Source organism: Ovis canadensis, chromosome 16 (genome assembly GCF_042477335.2).
Source record: "Ovis canadensis isolate MfBH-ARS-UI-01 breed Bighorn chromosome 16, ARS-UI_OviCan_v2, whole genome shotgun sequence".
Lineage (NCBI taxonomy): Eukaryota > Metazoa > Chordata > Mammalia > Artiodactyla > Bovidae > Ovis > Ovis canadensis.
In genome coordinates this window covers 52,898,197-52,916,972 of record NC_091260.1, presented here as the reverse complement: position 1 = coordinate 52,916,972, position 18,776 = coordinate 52,898,197, and the positions used below count along the sequence as shown (strand labels likewise).

General features: G+C 45.3%; 1 long non-coding RNA gene across 1 annotated transcript in view; it reads right to left on the bottom strand.

Annotated features, from left to right (window-relative positions):
- Positions 1-18,776, bottom strand: part of LOC138421625 (uncharacterized) — an 81,024-nt gene that overhangs the window by 7,649 nt on the left and 54,599 nt on the right. Inside the window, exon 3 of the long non-coding RNA XR_011249560.1 lies at positions 10,505-10,574. This is a non-coding gene — a long non-coding RNA (uncharacterized lncRNA). The remainder of the gene's footprint in view (positions 1-10,504; positions 10,575-18,776) is intronic.

The following is an 18,776-nucleotide window of genomic DNA, read 5'->3' as shown; positions in this document are numbered from 1 at the left end:
AGAAAGACTTGGAGTTGGTGTTGCACTGTCCTTCCATCGGGTGCGATTCATACGTGCTGTTGGGAACAGACATGTAGGAGGACAGGGCAGAGAAACATATGGGAGGAGAATGGAGAGGCAAACAGTTTTTTTTAATCAACTTTCTTAATACCACATGACCAAGAAAACCCATCTGAGCTTCCCTGGTGGCTCAGACAGAAAAGAACCTGCCTGCAATGCAGGAGACCCAAAATTCGATCCCTAGATCAGGAAGATTCCCTGGAGAAGGGAACAGAAATCCACTCCAGTATTCTTGCCTGGAGAATTTCATGGACAAAGGAGCCTGGTGGGCTATAGTCCATAGGGTCACAAAGAGTCGGACACGACTGAGCAGGACTAACAACAAGCAGGCAAGCTGGACTTAGAAAAGGCTGAGAAACCAGAGATCAAATTGCCAACATCTGTTGGATCATAGAAAAAGCAAGGGAATTCCAGAAAAGCATCTATTTCTGCTTCAGTGACTATGTGAAAGCCTTTGACTGTGGATATAACAAACTGCAGAAAATTTTTAGAGATGGAAATACTAGACCTCCTGAGGAGGTGCCTCCTGAGAAACCTATATATGCAGGTCAAGAAGCAACAGAATTAGACATGGAATAATGAACTGGTTCCAAATTGGGAAAGGAGTACATCAAGTCTGTATATTGTCACCCTGCTTATTTACTTTATATGCAGAGTACTTCATGGAAAATGTTGGGTTGGATGAAGCTCAAGCTGGAATCAAGATTGCCAGGAGAAATATCAATAACTTCAGATATGCAGATGTCACCATCCGTATGGAAGAAAGTGAAGAGGAAATAAAGAGCCTCTTAAAAAGCTGGCATAAATCTCAACATCCAAAAAACTAAGATCATGGCATCCAGTCATATCACTTCATGGCAAATAGATGGAGGAAAATGGAAACAGTGACAGACTTTATTTTCTTGGGCTCCAAAATCAATGCAGATGGTGACTGCAGCCATGAAATTAAAAGATGCTTCCTCCTTGGAAGAAAAGCTATGACCAACCAAGACAGCATATTCAAAAGCAGAGGCATTACTTTGCCGACAGAGGTCCGAATAGTCAAAGCTATGATTTTTCCAGTAGTCATGTATGGATGTGAGAGTTGAACCATAAAGAAGGCTGAGCGCCGAAGAATTGATGCTTTTGAACTGTGGTGTTGGAAAAGACTCTTGAGAGTCACTTGGACTGCAAGATCAAACTACTCAGTCCTAAAGGAAATCAACCCTGAACATTCATTGGAGGGACTGATGCTGAAGCTGAAGATTCAATAATTTGGCCACCTGATGCGAAGAGCCAACTCATCGGAAATGATCCTGATGAGGGCAAGAGGAGAAGGGGACAACAGAGGATGAGCTGGTTCGATGGTATTATTGATTCAATGGAAATGAGTTTGAGCAAACCCAGAGAGATAGTGAAGGACAGGGAAGCCTAGTGTGCTGCAGTCCATGGGGTCACAAAGAGTTGGACACGACTGAATGGCAAAGGAAATCATGCCAAAATTCATGAAACAATTTGGCTTACTTTTTAAGGTATAAAAACATCCTTTACCAAGTTTAATTTAATCAAAAATGATAGTATGCTTAGAACTGTTTAATCAGCTGCTTGCTAACCCGAAGCCTGGAAGAAGCCTGACTTCAGAGACTGTGTTGTTTTTGTCCTCATCCGTTAGGGGGCACCAAAATCCTATAAACTGCCTTCAGAGAGCCCTGGAAGGTTTCAATCAGGAGGAAGGGGATGAACAGGCGGGCTGCCCAGATCCGATCAATGCTCTAAAAGTAGTAATGTTTGAATGTTTCAGTGATTGAAACTCTCCGCAAGAGTCCTGTCATGTTGCTGTATAAGAATGTGTGGCATTTTCATTAAGAAGTGTGTCTCTCTAAGTGACTCTTGCCATCTGAAGTCTCATAGAACAAGCTTTATCCAGCTTGTTCATGGCCATTTAAACACAAGCCTCCAATTTTCACGAGTCTTGAGTCTTTTCTTCTCCAGAATAAATACCATGGACGTTTCAGCAGTTCTTAAATGTATTAGTGAAGGTTCTTTCTGTTCTGCTGCAGGCTGCAGAATTGGGCCCTGGTTAGCTTTCCCTGGGATGTCTCACAGGATCAAGAGAACAGTTAAACACCTAAGGCCTGAGAAAGCGGCCGCTAGGAGTTCACAGCAGCAGTCCAAGGTCCTCTTACTACAGCCTTGCCATTCACATGAACCACATAGGTGACTCGCACTCGTCTCTGTGTCTCTCAATTCCAAATTTCATCTTCCTGTAGAGACTCTGGTGGCTCAAACAGTAAAGAATCTGCCTGCAGTGCAGGAGACCTGGGTTCAATCACTGGGTTAGGAAGAGCCCCTAGAGAAGGAAATGGCTACCCACTCCAGTATTCTTGCCTGGAAAATTCCACAAACAGAGGAACCTGGCGGACTACAGTCCATGGGGTTACACGGAGTCAGACACGACTGAGCAACTTGAACTGATTGAAGTCCTCACCAGGTGGGAGAAGTTAACAAATGGTGCCCCAAAGCAAGTAGACCCCAGACCAGCTGGGAACAGAAGGTGGAAGATGCTGACTCCCACCTACCTCACCACCAACCAATCAGAAAAGCATCCACAAGCTGACCCTCCCGTTTTTAAAGCATTACTATAAAACTTCTCACTACCTCCTCCAATCAGGACACGGTTTTGAGGCATTAGCCTGTTGTGGCCCCCTTTTCCTAGTGAAGCAATAAAGCTGTTATTTTCTACTTCATCCAAAAGTCTGTCTCTGAGAATTAATACAGGCTTGGGTACAGAGGCCTGATCCAGCTCCCATCTCTCCTCTGAAAAGTGACCGTTTGTTCCTCTTCTCTTTACACTGGCAACCAATTGTCGAGGGTGGGTCTGAAACCATGCAGAGCAGGGGACTACCACCCTCTGATTCTGAGCTCCACGCTTCTATTACTGTGATCTAAGATATGAGCTTTTTTTTTTATTCACATGACTCTTCTCGGCTCTTGATACGTCACCTTCATCTCGTATTTCAGCCATCTGGCCTGGTGATTTAAATGCCAGGTCATTACCCCAAGAATTTTCATCTATAACATCTGAATTACTGTTCCAGCTTGCTAAAATCTTTTGCATTTTGATTCTATCACTCATTAGAGCACAAAGTGACGCCAATATTATGTTTGGCTATTAATTTAGCAAAGTTCTGCTTTGTTTTAAAAAACTGAGTTTGGCAGGAGAATGAGACAATAGAAATCACTGAGCTACCCAGGGAAATTATAGGAAATGTGTAAGAGAACTCCTTACTTTTAGGAATCCATCATACTTTCAGGAAATTTTAGTTCTATAAACACAGATTTGAATACTTAGGTTTTTGTCTTATTATTTATAATTGCAAAAACATTGGAAACTCATTTACTGCCTAATGGTAAGGGAATGCGTAAATAAATTTTGATATAGTCATTCAATGCAATAGTTTTGCCACCAATAAAAATTTATTTATAGAGACTTAAGATATAGAAAAATATGTATCATATATGCAATATATTTTATATAAATTTAGCAGAAACTTGTATTCTCATTATGATATTTTTATTTTTTCTTTTCTATATTTTTTTCACTTTTATGATGAAAAATTCTCTCATGCAAGTCTGTTTCATGATCATTCTCAGCTTTTGATTACAGATAAATTCTTTGCATTTTTGTGTCTAAGGAACTTTCATTTTTTTAAACTATCTTGTGACATAGGGTTTCCTTCACTTTGTCCCGCTCACACATGTTTTACAGTAGAGCCACCCCAATGCGATAATTAGCGCTTCCTGTTGAGCTTATCTGGAAGAGCTCTGAAGCCTGCTGCTGCTGTTGTTGCTAAGCCTGAGTCTCTGTCAAATGTTGTTGTCATTCCGTCACTAAGCTGTGTTTGACTCTGCGACACCATGGACTGTAGCCAGGCAGGCTTCTCCGCCCATGGGATTCTCCAGACAGGAATACTGGAGTGGGTTGCCATTTCCTCCCTCCAGGGGATCTTCCTGACTCAGGGATTGAAGCCTCACTTCTTGCATCTCCTGCCTTGGCAGGTGAATTCTTTTACCACTCTGCCACCTGGGATGCCGCTCCTAAACTGGGAAATCTGCAGTGTCATCTCCTCTGAGCCCCTGCGTGGTGTGAACTGCCTGACTCTAAGATTTGCTGATTATACTGTAAGGGCCAGAAATGAAGATTTTGATAGTGAGGTCTCCATGTCAAAGATATCTATCTCCAATAAACACATTGCTAGCAACACAACCAGATAAAGTGCCAAGCTGCCTCACCCTTAACTTCTCCCTCGCCTGCTTTTCTCCTCTAGCACCCCAATCCCTGCTCTTATCTTTAAAGAGAGAAGTCCTAGCCCCCTCCCACCCTCAACCCCAGGAAAGGCAGAGCCCCAGGTCTGCACTTTTTCTCTCTCTCTCCACGACCTCACTATGTTGCCTCATGTGTGCTGTGTCCCCTCCAGGACTTAGGAGTCATAAACCTTGTTGTTTTTTGAAGTTTCCTGATGGTTGTAGCTGATGTGCCTCTTACAATTACAATACAACATAGGGGCTGGTCCAGCCACAGTACTGGTTCCAGTTCTGAGAACTTCCATGAGACTCACCACAAGTGTGAGTGTGTGTGTTAGCCACTCAGTCACGTGACCCCACGGACTGCAGCCCACCAGATTCCTCTGTCCGTGGGATTCTCCAGGCAAGAAGACTGGAGTGGGTTGCCATGCCCTTCTCCAGGGGATCTTCCCAATCCAGGGATCAAGCTCAAGTCTTCTGCATTGCAGACGGATTCTTTACTGTCTGAGCCACCAGGGAAGCACCACAAATAGGACAGTCGAAGTGAGTGCACCCAGAGGTTCTGAGAGCATCACTAACCAGAGGCTGAGATTGATAGGAAACACCCTGTCATTGCCGTCTTCTACCTGCAGACTCAGCTTTGCTCTTTTTCTGAGTTAATCGCTGGAGTTGCAGAAAGACTAATGGGATCTGAAATTATATCACAGGTCTGGTCTAGGGTTCTGTGTGCTGGGAAGGAACCACATTCCTCCATGTCACGGAGGCTGAAGCGGAAGGATCTCGACGGCCATTCAGCAAAGAACTGAGCTTGGCCTTGTTTCCCCACCACTGCCACTGTCTTCCACACCTTCCACACTAAGACTGGCTGTGGGGCACCAGCCTCTTTGGCTGGCATCCTGTGATCCTTGTCCTCCAAATCCTGGTGCCTTCCATCTGCGGGAAAACTTTAGCCAAAGAACAATTTTAATCAGAGAGGTGACAGAATGCCCAAACAAAGGGAAATACTCAGAGGAGACCAAATAATATTAGTTTCGTCATTAAGCATAGTCAAGGACCGTAGTTCCTTCTTATGGGCTATAGATAATATGTTGAGCCATATCCTGTGAGCTGTCTTACAGATACTAAAACCTCCAGCAGGTGGAAGGAGTCAATTACATGATGACCAGACCATAGCCATGACATTGTTGTTGCTCTTCAGTTGCTCAGTCATGTCCGACTCTTTGCAACCCTATGGACTGCAGCACGCCAGGCTTCCCTGTCCTTCACCATCTCCCGGAGCTTGCTCATACTCATGTCCACTGAGTTGGTGATGCCATCCATCCATCTCATCCTCTGAAGTTCCCTTCTCCTCCTGCACTCAGTCTTTCCCAGCATCAAGGTCTTTTCCAACGAGTCAGCTCTTCGCATCAGGTAACCACAGTATTGGAGCTTCAGCTTTAGCATCAGTCCTTCAGTGTTGATTTCCTTTAGAATTGACTGGTTTGATCTCCTTGCAGTCCAAGGGACTCTCAAGAGTCTTCTCCACAATTCTCTCCACAATTCAAAAGCAGCAATTCTTTGGCATTCAGCCTTCTTTATGGTCCAACTCTTATATCTACAGGTAACTACTGAAAAAAACCATAGCTTTGACTATATGGACCTTTGTTGGCAAAGTGATATCTCTGCTTTTTAATATCCTGTCTAGGTTTGTCACAGCCACGACGTAAGCTGCCGCAATTCTGAGAACTGGCCTCAAAGAAATGGAAACAAACCAGCCCTGGAACTGAAGATTAACTCACTGTACTTTAACATAATAAAGATGTTGCTGCTGCTGCTAAGTCGCTTCAGTCGTGTCCGACTCTGTATGACCCCATAGATGGCAGCCCACTAGCCTCCCCTGTCTCTGGGATTCTCCAGGCAAGAACACTGGAGTGGGTTGCCATTTCCTTCTCCAATGCAGGAAAGTGAAAAGTGAAAGTGAAGTAGCTCAGTCATGTCTGACTCTTGGTGACCCAATGGACTGCAGCCTACCGGGCTCCTCCATCCATGGGATTTTCCAGGCAAAAGTACCAGAGTGGGTTGCTATTGCCTTCTCCAAAAGATGATGCTGGTCAGTCCAATTTCAAGATGGTGGTCTGACCAGCCATCTTTCATGACCGATTTCAAGAAGGCTGTCAGAGCTGACTGTACTGTTTCTGCAAGTAGCTCCCTCCCTCTGTCTATAAAAGTTCTTTCCCACTGATTGGCAGTGGAAGGGAGTCAGCCTTTGAATAGATTTCTTCCCCACCCCTCCTACCCCTCCCTCCCCCCTACCCCCTTTGCCAACCCTGGTTGCTGGCACCCAAAATAAAGCAAATTTACCTTTCCACCAGCTTCCCTTGTGGCTCAGCTGGTAAAGAATTCACTTGCAATGCAAGAGACCTGGGTTCAATCTCTGGGTTGGGAAGATCCCCTGGAGAAGGGAAAGGCTACCCACTCCAGTATTCTGGCCTGGAGAACTCCATGGACTATTTATTCCATGGGGTTGCAAAGAGTCAGATAAGACTGAGCAACTTTCACCTTCACTTTCCGCCTTTCCACCAGCCTGGCCTCTTTAATGGCTTATAAGTAGCTGGACCCTCATTTTTGGTCACACTGGCACCCTATTCAGGTATTATCAGTGAACCCTTTATCCTCTCCTTTCACTCCTTACCTGGGCTCCTCAAGATCACCCCGGGACGAGAGCACCTGCGCCCAGAGATCCTCCTCGCCCCTCTCCCTGCCAGGCTGAGCTCTTGTTGCCGTCACTTTCCAGCCTTTCTTCTTCTCGTCTGAGGGTCCTCCTCCGGCCCTGCCTGCCTAAGAAATCAAGGACCCAAGACACCTCCTCCTTGGCCCCCAAGCTGCCTGTGACATTGTCAAGTCTGGTGTGCACACCTGGCTCTGGGAAAATTGGGGGACAGGCAGAAGAACTCGGGAGAGGGTACCATCTTGCAATGTATTTATTATTATTATTGAAGCAGAAAGTAAAAATTATAACCCTCTCACTTTAGGGATAACCTTCGTTCCTTAACATCTTATACGTCAGTTTTCTAGTCTTTTATGGGTTATGTCATTTTTATAGCAGCTGAAAGCATACAGCAGCTTTTTATAGTAGTTGAAACTATTTAAAGTACCCCGGAAAGGTACTCCTTTGCTTTTTTATATTTCCTTTCCTTTTTCCCTCCTGCACATCCCTTTTTGATTACTGGTTATTGAGGTAAGTTCATCTGAGAGGGGAGGTGAGATCAGCCCTAGTTAACCCCATTGCTAATTGCGATTCCAATGCTAGCTGTACTGCCTCCTTTGGGCTCCAGCCTCCTTTCAGAGTGAGAGCCGGGTACCAGCGTGCATCATCTTTTATGTTTGAGGAAACTTAATATTCAAGGAGTTTTAGTGGCTGGACCATCATGACACAGCAAGAGACAGGGCCAGCACCAAAGCCCAGCCTTCACAGCCCCATTTCTATGTCCCTGCTGTCAGCAATGGGTGTGGGCTAATCTGATAAGGATCTTCTTGGGGTCTGATTGCAAGTGGGCGAAAGGAGAGGCCAGTGAATGAAGCTGGGAACAAAAGCAGCAGAGAGCAGAGAAGCCAGTGGCAGGGTGGGCTGACTCCCCATAAGCCTCCTGGGCTTCTGGGAGGTATTCCAAGGAGCCTGGCTTCTGGTCCCAGAGGGAAGTTCATGTTTGTGCTCCCAGTCACAGACTCTTTGCAGCCCATTGGTGCCTACCTGATGGGCTGGCGATTGGAGGGGCAGCCATGGGCCTGCCAGGGAATGCAGGTTTGCTTTCTCTGGATTCTGAATGTGAGTGGGAAGAGACCTTCCCCTCCACTCCAGGGCACAGCGGGAGTCCCCGGGGTTTTCACAGAACTGCCGCGTCTTTGATGGCCATTCTGCCATGGGACCCTCCCAGACCTTCTTGGGTTTCTAAATGACTGCTCATTCTTTTTTTTTTCCTGAAGAGAAGTATGCTGAACTGCACTCATCTCGGTGTCCACCCTCTGGGAGCTCTGTGTTTCCTAACAGAATCCCTGCCCTGGAGCTGGAGACTCGGCCCTTAGAGAACCTGGGCCGGGCCCTGGGTGGGATGTCAGCGGAGCATCTCGGCATGTGCACCCCCTCGCCAGCCCCACCCCCACCCCCCAACCCCCCCACCCCCCCAACCCCCGGTGTGGGTCCTTTTGTGGTGGGCCTTGTATGAGCCATTCATTTCTTAGTCCACAAACACTTACTGAGGAGCTGCTAAGTGCTGGAGAGGGAAGGGACACAACCCCCCGCAGCTCTCTGGTGACGGGATCCAGGGGTAAAGCTTTGAGAGTCTGCGGGGGCGCCTCAAGTCCCTGCAATCTCCACGGACCAGCGAGCAGCGGCCGGAAGATGAGGAAACAAAAGTCGGTGGGAATTTCACTCTGTCGCAAAGCCCTTCCTCTACCTCCGGAAAGACCCCAACTCTGTTAGACGCTTTCCTATAAATAAACAACGGAGTTTATCCAGGGTGGCGACAGAGCTGAAAGTCCGAAATGATTTGAGCCAGAGGGGATTTTGAAAGTTAAGTGTGTTAAGCCAAGGACGTATGAAACAGGATGCTGCGCCTAATAAGCACCATGACTTTAAAGCGGTAATGATTACTTTGCTTGGGAAGAGATGACTTTCTTCCTAAACATAAAGATTCTTGTTCCTTTACAGTTTATAAGCTCGCATTCTTGACAGGCCACTTAAAGGAAAATTGTGTAAAAGTCTGATTTTAAGTTGCAATGTTTCTGCTTATCCAAAAATTAATGTTTCCCATAAACATAAATATTAAAATGTACATCATATACTAATTCTCTTATAAGGAGGGTTGCCCTTTTTTCTGAATGTATGTACTTTGCAATTAGTTAAGGTGTTAAAGGAAAATGAAAAGATGATGATAGTGAAGAGTAGCTGCTTTTTAAATATCCTTGTGTGATAAAATAAAATGTTGACAGTCCTATGTTAATCCCCTACATTCTTACATTTTTATTATTCTTTATTATGCTAAGATACGATTTATTTTATTTATTATATACATTATATAATGTAATTTATTATATAATAAGATAGTAATGTTGGACTTCCCTGGTGGTTCAGATGGTAAAGAGTCTGCCTGCAATGCAGGAGACCTGGGTTTGATCCCTGGGTCAGAAAGGTCCCTGGAGAAGGAAATGGCAACCCACTCCAGTATTCTTGCATGAGAGAATTCCATGGACAGAGGAACTTGGTAGGTTATAGTCCATGAGGTTGCAAAAAATCGGACATGACTGAGTGATTAACACTTTTACTTTATAGTAATGCTATTCTTATTTACACATTTATTATTATTTAAGTGACAGAGCAAATATGTAACTACCTCTTTCTTCTTAGAAGATCACCACCACCACCCCATACTGCTCACCACCCCTCTCAAAAAAAAATCAAGAAATGGAAATGCAGCTTCATCTGTGATGGGACCAGGTAACATCTGTGACCTCACTGATCCCAACTGCAGTATCTGGAGTGAAAGTCTTAGACATTCAGTCGTGTTTGACTATTTACGACCCCATGGACTGTAGCCCACCAGGCTTCTCTGTTCTCCACTGTCTCCTGGAGTTTGCTCAAACTCATGTACACTGAATCAGTGATGCCATCTAACCATCTCGTCCTCTGCCATCGCCTTCTCCTTTTGCCTTCAATCCTTCCCAACCCTGGAGCGGTTGCTATCTGCTGGGTGGAGAGAAACAAAGGCTAACTACTCACCCATTCAAAGAAGCTCGAGTTCTGCACTGTGATCTAGGGAGAATCCTGTGTGTCAGGAGGCTCAGCGTGTCAGATATAAATTGCTGAGTAATGAACAGTCAGTCCCCAACACAGTAGCTTAAAAGAACATCCTGGGGGACTTTCCTGAGAGTCCAGTGGAGGGGACTCAGATTTGATCCCTGGTCAGGGAAACAAGATCCCACATGGGGCAACTAAGTCTGAGTGCCACAGCTAGATAGCCCTTGAGCCTCAAAGTATGCCTCAACAAGGACCCAGTGCAGTCAAAAAAATAAATACAAAACAAAAAAAAAGAACATCCATTTTATTTGCTAAGGATCTTGGGGGTCAGCGGTTGCAATGGGTTCAATAGACATGTCTTTGAGTGTCTCTCTTGGGGGTACTTACAAGGGAGAAGTCTTCCTGTTTGGCTGGGATTGGTCCTTGATGGTGTCCCTTATGTGTCTGGCAGTTGGAGCTGGAAAAACAAATTCAAGGAATTCAGCCTGCCTCAAACTTTCTCCATAACAACTTACAAGATTAGAAGTCAATAGAGCAATGCCTTCCAAGTTTAAGAAGGAAAAAAGTGACCTGGAAGTAAGGCTACAGAAACATGTTTTTAAATGTACAAGAATTCAAGGAATATATCTTCCACATGCTTTCTTTGAATTAATCGATGAAAGGTGAAGTTCAGCCAACTGTTATGGACTGGATTTTGTATGCCTTGCTCATCCCCCCCCACACACAAAATATTTATATATTGAATCCTCATTCCAAGTACCTCAGAATGTGACTGCATTTGGAGGTTGGGTCTTTAAAGAGGTATGTGCGTGCTAAGTCACTTCAGTCATGTCCAACTCTTTGAGATCCTATGGACTGTACTCTGCCATGAGATTCTCCAGGCAAGAATACTGGAGTGGATTGCCATGTCCTCCTCAAGAAGCCTTCCCAACCCAGGGATCAAACCTGTGTCTCTTACATCTCTTGCATTGGCAGGTGGGTTCTTTACCATTAGAGCCACTTGGGAAGTCCCTTTAAAGAGGTGATTAAGTTAAAATGAGATCATTGCAATGGGCCTGAATTCAGTATGACTAGTCCCAATAAGAAGAGGAAATTTGGCACAGACCCATATAGAGAGCATATAGTGTGAAGACATGGGGAAATCGGCTATCTACAAGCCAAGGGGTGAGGCCTCACAAGGAACCCACCCTGAAGACACCTCGATCTCAGACTTCTAGCCTTTAGGACTGCGAGAAAATAGCTTTCGTTTAAGACACCCCATGTGTGGTACTTTGTTATGGCAGCCTTAGCAAATAAATACACCAACCAAGAAAAATAAGTAAAAGAAACGAAACAAGAAGTGGGATGAGCAGTGAAGCATGTTACTACAGGGCTAACTCTAACACAAACGGGGGCAAGTGTTACACGCCGGCTGAGCATTTGTAAGCTCATAAATCCGTCTTTAAGGGACTTGGGCTCCACTTGCACTGAGGCCCCCGGGTAACTATCACATTGGGCCAGTCATTTGGGCTCACTGGGCTACACTGGCCTTCAAGGTAAGGAATAACTTTCACGTCAGGTTCTAGAGTCCTAGGCATTCAGGACAAGGGCTTCAGGGATTTCCAAGAAAATGAGGAGGCTGTGGGGTCTGGACCCTCCTTTACTTCATGGGCAGCCTCAGGCCTTTGCAGTGAGCTCTCATGGACAGGAGTTTGCTGAAGCTAAAGCAGGCCTGAACCCCAGGGACCAGGATCATTTTCTTAATTTCCCACCAAATCAGAAAGCTGTTAGCATCTTCAGGTAGTTTCACCCCATTATGCGTGTGTACTTAGTTGCTCAGTCGTGTCTGACTCTTTGCCACCCCAACGGACCGTAGCCTGCCAGGCTCCTCTGTCCATGGGATTCTCCAGGCAAGAATACTGGAGTGAGTTGCCATGCCCTTCTCCAGGGTATCTTCCCAACTAAGGGTTCAAACTCAGGTCTCCCGCATTATAGGCAGTTTCTTTACTCTTTGAGCCACTAGGGAAAACTTTCACCCCATTAGCCTTAAGATAATGTAAGAACATGTTGGTAACTTATGTGGGGTTCTGTCACCAACCACATTTCTAGCCAAGACCCACCATAGCTCAAGCTTGGCTCCTCCTCCCTCAGGACCAGCCTGTCATGGGAGATGGATGCTGCTGCTGAAGACAGAGGGGAGACCCAAGGGGCCGATTAGGGAGCGAATCTCAGGAGCTGGTTGTTGGACTCCAAGCTACCTCAGGGGAAGGGTCAGAGTGACCAAGTCCTGATGGACAGGACCGGGCTCTGTAGGAGACATTTTTTGCCGAAGAAATCCTTTGTCAATGTTATTCTTCATCATTGTTATTCTTCTCTCCCCCTCCTCAGTCAATGACTCGGTTCTCACAATCAGACATCAGTGGGGCCGGGAATTTTCCTTAATAAGAAGACAAACAGCAAAAAGCTTTTGCAGCAACATTGATGGACCTAGAGATGATCATACTAAATGAAGTGAGTCAGAAACAGAAAGAAAAATACCATATGATATCACTTGTAAGTGGAATACTTCTGCTTTATTGACCATGCCAAAGCCTTTAACTGTGTATACCACAACACACTCTGGAAAAATCTTAAAGAGCTGGGGATACCAGATCACCTGACCTTCCTCTTGAGAAATCTGTATGCAAGTCAAGAAACAACAGTTAGAACTGGACATGGAACAACAGGCTGGTTCCAAATAGGGAAAAGAGTATGTCAAAGCTGTATATTGTCACCCTGCTTATTTAACTTATATGCAGAGTACATCATGAGAAACGCTAGGCTGGAGGAAGCACAAGCTGGAATCAAGATTGCCAGGAGAAATATCAATAACCTCAGATATGCAGATGACAACACCCTTATGGCACAAAGCAAAGAAGAACTAAAGAGCTTCTTGATGAAAGTAAAAGAGGAGAGTGAAAAAGTTGGCTCAAAACTTAACATTCAGAAAACTAAGATCATGGCATCTGGTCCCATCGCTTCCTGGCAAACAGATAGGGAAACAATGGAAACAGTGAGGACTTTAATTTTTTTGGACTTCAAAATTACTGCAGATGGTGATTACAGCCATGAAATTAAGACACTTGCTCCTTGGAAGGAAAGTTATGACCAACCTAGACAGCATGTTAAAAAGCAGAGACATTACTTTGCCAACAAATGTCCACTTACTCAAAGCTATGGTTTTTCCAGTAGTCATGTATGGATGTGAGAGTTGGACTATAAAGAAAGCTGAGTGCCGAAGAATTGATGCTTTTGAACTATGGTGTTGGAGAAGACTCTTGAGAGTCCCTTGGACTGCAAGGAGATCAAACCAGTCCATCCTAAAGGAAAGCAGTCCTGAATATTCATTGGAAGGACTGATGTTGCAGCTGAAGCTCCAATACTTTGGCCACATGATACAAGAACTGACTCATTTGAAAAGACCCTGATGCTGGGAAAGATTGAAGGCAGGAGGAGAAGGGGACGACAGAGGATGAGATGGTTGGATGGCATCACCAACTCGATGGACACGAGTTTGAGTAAACTCCAGGAGTCGGCGATGGATAGGGAGGCCTGGTGTGCTGCGGTCCATGGGGTCACAAAGAGCTGGACACAACTGAGCGACTGAACTGAACTGACAAGTGGAATCTAAAATACAACACAAATGAACATACCTACGAAACAAAAACATGCCCACAGGCATAAACAGACTTATGGTTGCCAAGAGGGAGGGACTGGGAGAGGGAAGGATTGGAAGTTTGGTATTAGCAGATGCAAGCTATCACAGAAAGGATGAATAAAAACAAGGTCCTCTGTATAGCACAGGGAGCTATATATTCAGTAACCTGTGATAAATCATAATGGGAAGGAATATGAAAAAGAATGTGTATCTGTATCACTGAGTCACTTTGCTGTTGTTCAGTTGCTCAGTCATGTAGGACTCTTTGCAACCCCATGGACGGCAGCACACCAGGCTTCCCTGTCTTTCACCATCTCCCGGAGCTTGCTCAAACTCATGTCCATTGAGTCAGTGATGCCATCAGTGTCTTCTGTTGCCCCTTCTCTTGCCTTCAATCTTTCCCAGCATCAGGGTCTTTTCTAATGAGTCAGCTCTTCGCATCAGGTGGCCAAATAATTGGAGCTTCAGCTTCAGTCCCACCAATGAATATTCAGGGTTGATTTCCTTTAGAATTGACTAGTTTGCACACACAAAAATAAACTCAAAATGGATTAAAGATCTAAACGTAAGACCAAAAACTGTAAAACTCCTCGAGGAGAACAGGCAAAACACTCTCCGACATAAATCACAGCAGGATCCTCTATGATCCACCTCCCAGAATTCTGGAAATAAAAACAAATAAATGGGATCTAATTAAAATTAAAAGCTTCTGCACAACAAAGGAAACTATAAGCAAGGTGAAAAGACAGCCTTCTGAATGGGAGAAAATAATAGCAAATGAAGCAACTGACAAGCAACTAATCTCAAAAATATACAAGCAACGTATGCAGCTCAATTCCAGAAAAATAAACGACCCAATCAAAAAATGGGCCAAAGAACTAAATAGACATTTCTCCAAAGAAGACATACAGATGGCTAACAAACACATGAAAAGATGCTCAACATCACTCATTATCAGAGAAATGCAAATCAAAAACACAATGAGGTACCATTTCACACCAGTCAAAATGGCTGTGATCCAAAAGTCTGCAAGCAATAAATGCTGGAGAGGGTATGGAGAAAAGGGAACCCTCTTACACTGTTGGTGGGAATGCAAACTAGTACAGCCACTATGGAGAACAGTGTGGAGATTCCTTAAACAACTGCAAATAGAACTGCCTTATGACCCAGCAATCCCACTGCTGGGCATACACACGGAGGAAACCAGAATTGAAAGAGACACTACCCCAATGTTCATCGCAGCACTGTTTATAATAGCCAGGACATGGAAACAAACTAGATGTCCATCAGCAGATGAATGGATAAGAAAGCTGTGGTACATATACACAATGGAGTATTACTCAGCCATTAAAAAAGAATACATTTGAATCAGTTCTGATGAGATGGATGAAACTGAAGCTGATTATACAGAGTGAAGTAAACCAGAAAGAAAAACACCAATACAGTATACTAGCACATATATATGGAATTTAGAAAGATGGTAATGATAACCCTGTATGTGAGACAGCAAAAGAGACACAGATGTATAGAACAGACTTTTGTACTCTGAGGGAGAGGGAGAGGGTGGGATGATTTGGGAGAATAGCACTGAAACATGTATACTATCATGTAAGAAACGAATCGCCAGTCTATGTTCAATGCAGGATACAGGATGCTTGGGGCTGGTGCACGGGGATGATCCAGAGAGATGATATGCGGTGGGAGGTGGAAGTGGGGTTCAGGATTGGGAACTCATGTACACCCATGGCGGATTCATGTCAATGTATGGCAAAACCAATACAGTATTGTAAAGTAAAATAAAGTAAAAATAAAAATTAAAAAAAAAAAAAAAGAATTGACTGGTTTGATCTCAAGAGTCTTCTCCAAATCACAGTTCAAAAGCATCAATTCTTCAGTGCTCAGCCTTCTTTATGGTCCACCTCTCACATACATACATGACTACTGGAAAAACCATAGCTTTGACTAGACAGACATTTGTTGGCGATGTAATGTCTCTGCTTTTTAATTTGCTGTCTAGGTTGGTCATAGCTTTTTTCCCAAGGAGCAAGCGTCTTTTAATTTCATGGCTGCAGTCACCATCTGCAGTGATTTTAGAGCCCAAGAAAATAATGTCTGTCACTGTTTCCATTGTTTCCCCATCTATTTGCCTTGAAGTGATGGGACTGGATGCCATGATCTTAGTTTTTTGAATGTTAAGTTTTAAGTCAGTGTTTTCACTCTGCTCTTTCACCTTTATCAAGCTCCTCTTTGCTTTCTGCCATAAGGGTCATCTGCATATCTGAGATTATTGATATTTCTCCCAGCAATCTTGATTCCAGCTTGTGCTTCATCCAGCCCAGCATTTCTCATGATGTACTCAGGATAAATGATGTACTCATGATACATCATAATGGGGAAGAATATGAAAAAGAATGTCTATCTGTATAACTGAATCACTTTGCTAGACAGCAGAAATTAAACACAACATTGTAAATCAACTATACTTCAGTAAAATTGTTTTAGAAAGCTTCTAAGTGGCTGACCTGGAATTATTCCTCAATTTCTCCTTAAGGAACCTCATGGAAGGCAACACCCCTCACATAAGAGACACCATCACATGCTGCACTTTTTTAGGGGAAGAAATCTTCTCTCCCTTGTCAGGATCTCTGGAAGACTTTTAACAGAGGGCTGGAATGTTCTCAAGGTGTGTGGCGTGTAGGGTGAAGGAAGGACGGGTGGCCAGAGAGCATGGATGAGCATTGTCTGAAAAGAGACCGCCAGAATGTTCCTCTGGGGCTCACATTCTGGCTGCAGCAGTTGTTTCCCTTCCAAGAAATTTCAGACAAGTTCACAGACCACCATGAGCTTGCAAACAAACTGCTAATAAAGAGGCTTCCAGCTGGGGTGGAGCAGGAAAGGGAGAAGCCCTGAAACCATTCACCAAACAGAAACAAAAAAAAACAAGCGGTGCACGGAGGACAGGGGCTGCGCGTTAACCTGTGTGCTGGGGGGCCCAGAGGCCACGGGAAATGGCCAGGGCTCAACAAAGGCTTCAGGGGCGGCCGAGTATCAGGCCCTGGAAGGCAGCCGGGGTGACCTAGGTCTCCTTTGCTGGGTTTCTAACGGCTCCTCTGAGACGCGGCACTGGAGGAGAGTGAGGAAAGCAGCCGGTTGCCGGACTGAGTCCCCGCAGAGCAACTTGGACGGGCTTTTCCTGTGATTTAACAGCCTCGGTTGCCTCTGAAAGGGGAACGCAGTGCAGCTGGCCCATAAAACTGCCGCACTTTGGGGTTTGGAAAAAGTCCTCTTCAGAGAGAGTCAGACGCCCCGGAGGGGTGGCCGGGGCCAGAGCTCAAGGCTGGCTGGGGAAAGCAGCTGCCCCCAGGATGGCCAGGTCAGCGAGCGGGACACCAACCCCAGCACAGCCGCGGAGTCACAAGTGCGTGGGTGCACGCGCTGAGGTCCTCACGCAGACAGAGGCTCGCTTCCGTTTCCTGGGTGGCCTGAGACCTGGCCGTTCACCCGGAAGCGGCGATCCTTGCGTCTCTTGGCTGGGAAGCAGAGGAAGACGTGCTGGGAGACGGGGCCATGCGGGACCCACGCTTTGTCACGGCGAACTCGGTTCTAACAAGACCCCACGAGCGGGTTCAGATTTCAGCTCCCCACTCGGCCAGAGACTTCTGCTTGTTGGTTATTTCTGGAGAAGGGAATGGCTACCCACTCCAGTATTTTTGCCTGGAGAATTCCATGGACAGAGGAGCCTGGCTGGCTGCAGTCCATGGGATCCCAAAGAGTTGGACACTGCTGAGCCACTGTCACCTTCTCCCCCATGCAGAATACCACTTGGTTATTCATTGATGTATTCAGTCAACAAATACTTCAGACCCACTTGGTATAAAGAACCATGAGAATGGCAACAGTGGTGACTCGGCCCAGCACCGAGCCAGCTGCTGTAGTGAACGGACAGAGTAAGGCACTGTCTTTTGAGAGTATCAGATGGGTGGAAGAAATGCATGTTATTTCTTTGATTTGTTTAACTCTCATGTATTAATTGCCCACTTATGCACAGACCACTTTCTTAGCACCTAATACATTTAATCCACCTCACAATCCCATATCGCCATTTTACATAGGAGAAAAATAGAGGCAAAGGAACCTGCTAGGAAGAGGTTAGCTGAGGTCAGTCGGGCTCTAGCACCCATTCCTTTAAATGTTACACCATTAAACAGATAAATGGAATGAAGAGTCTATAGACTATACTTGAATGAAGAGTCTGCTTGGTGCTTGGGAAGTACGAAAGGGGGATTTTTTTTTTTTTTTTCAAAGAGATTGGGAGTCAGGGTGGATTTCTCTGAAATGGTAACAGAAAGGAGGAAGTCTGATCCACAAGAAGAAAAATATGAAAGCAAAGGTCTGGGGTGAGAAAAGTCATGGTGAACTCACAACCCTTGGAGGGAAGTCGGTGCTGTCATGGGAACGAGGTGAGCACCAGGCAGGATGGGGAGAGACAAGGTTGGAGGGTAAGATCAAGCCATGTTCAGTTTCCTTTGGCAGATCTCAAGGTAAGGTGATAAAGGGTGTGGCAGTGGCAGGGTGGGGGAGTGGGGAGGTCTGTCTTTAAGAAATCAGGCATATAATATAGCATGACTGTGTGGGGAAGTTGTCAGTATTCATTTTGAAAAGCCCTCATTGCATATTTCACATATACTTGACACTCACAACCATCCTGTAAGGAATTAGATCAAATTAACCTCTTTGTAATTGCACCCCACCCCACCCCTTCCTCATACCCACTCCCCCTCCTTGCTACTGCTAGCAGAGTTCTGTTCCGGGAGGCCATGCATCCAGCCCTAGCAAACACCCCCATCCTAGCCTCCACCACGGCCAGGGGTGGCTCTGCACCCTTCCTGGCCAATGAGACATTGGCAGGGATTCTGGGAAGCCTCTTGCTTTTCCTGACAAGAGGCACAGATGTGAATCCATCACCACTTTCTCTTCCTCTGT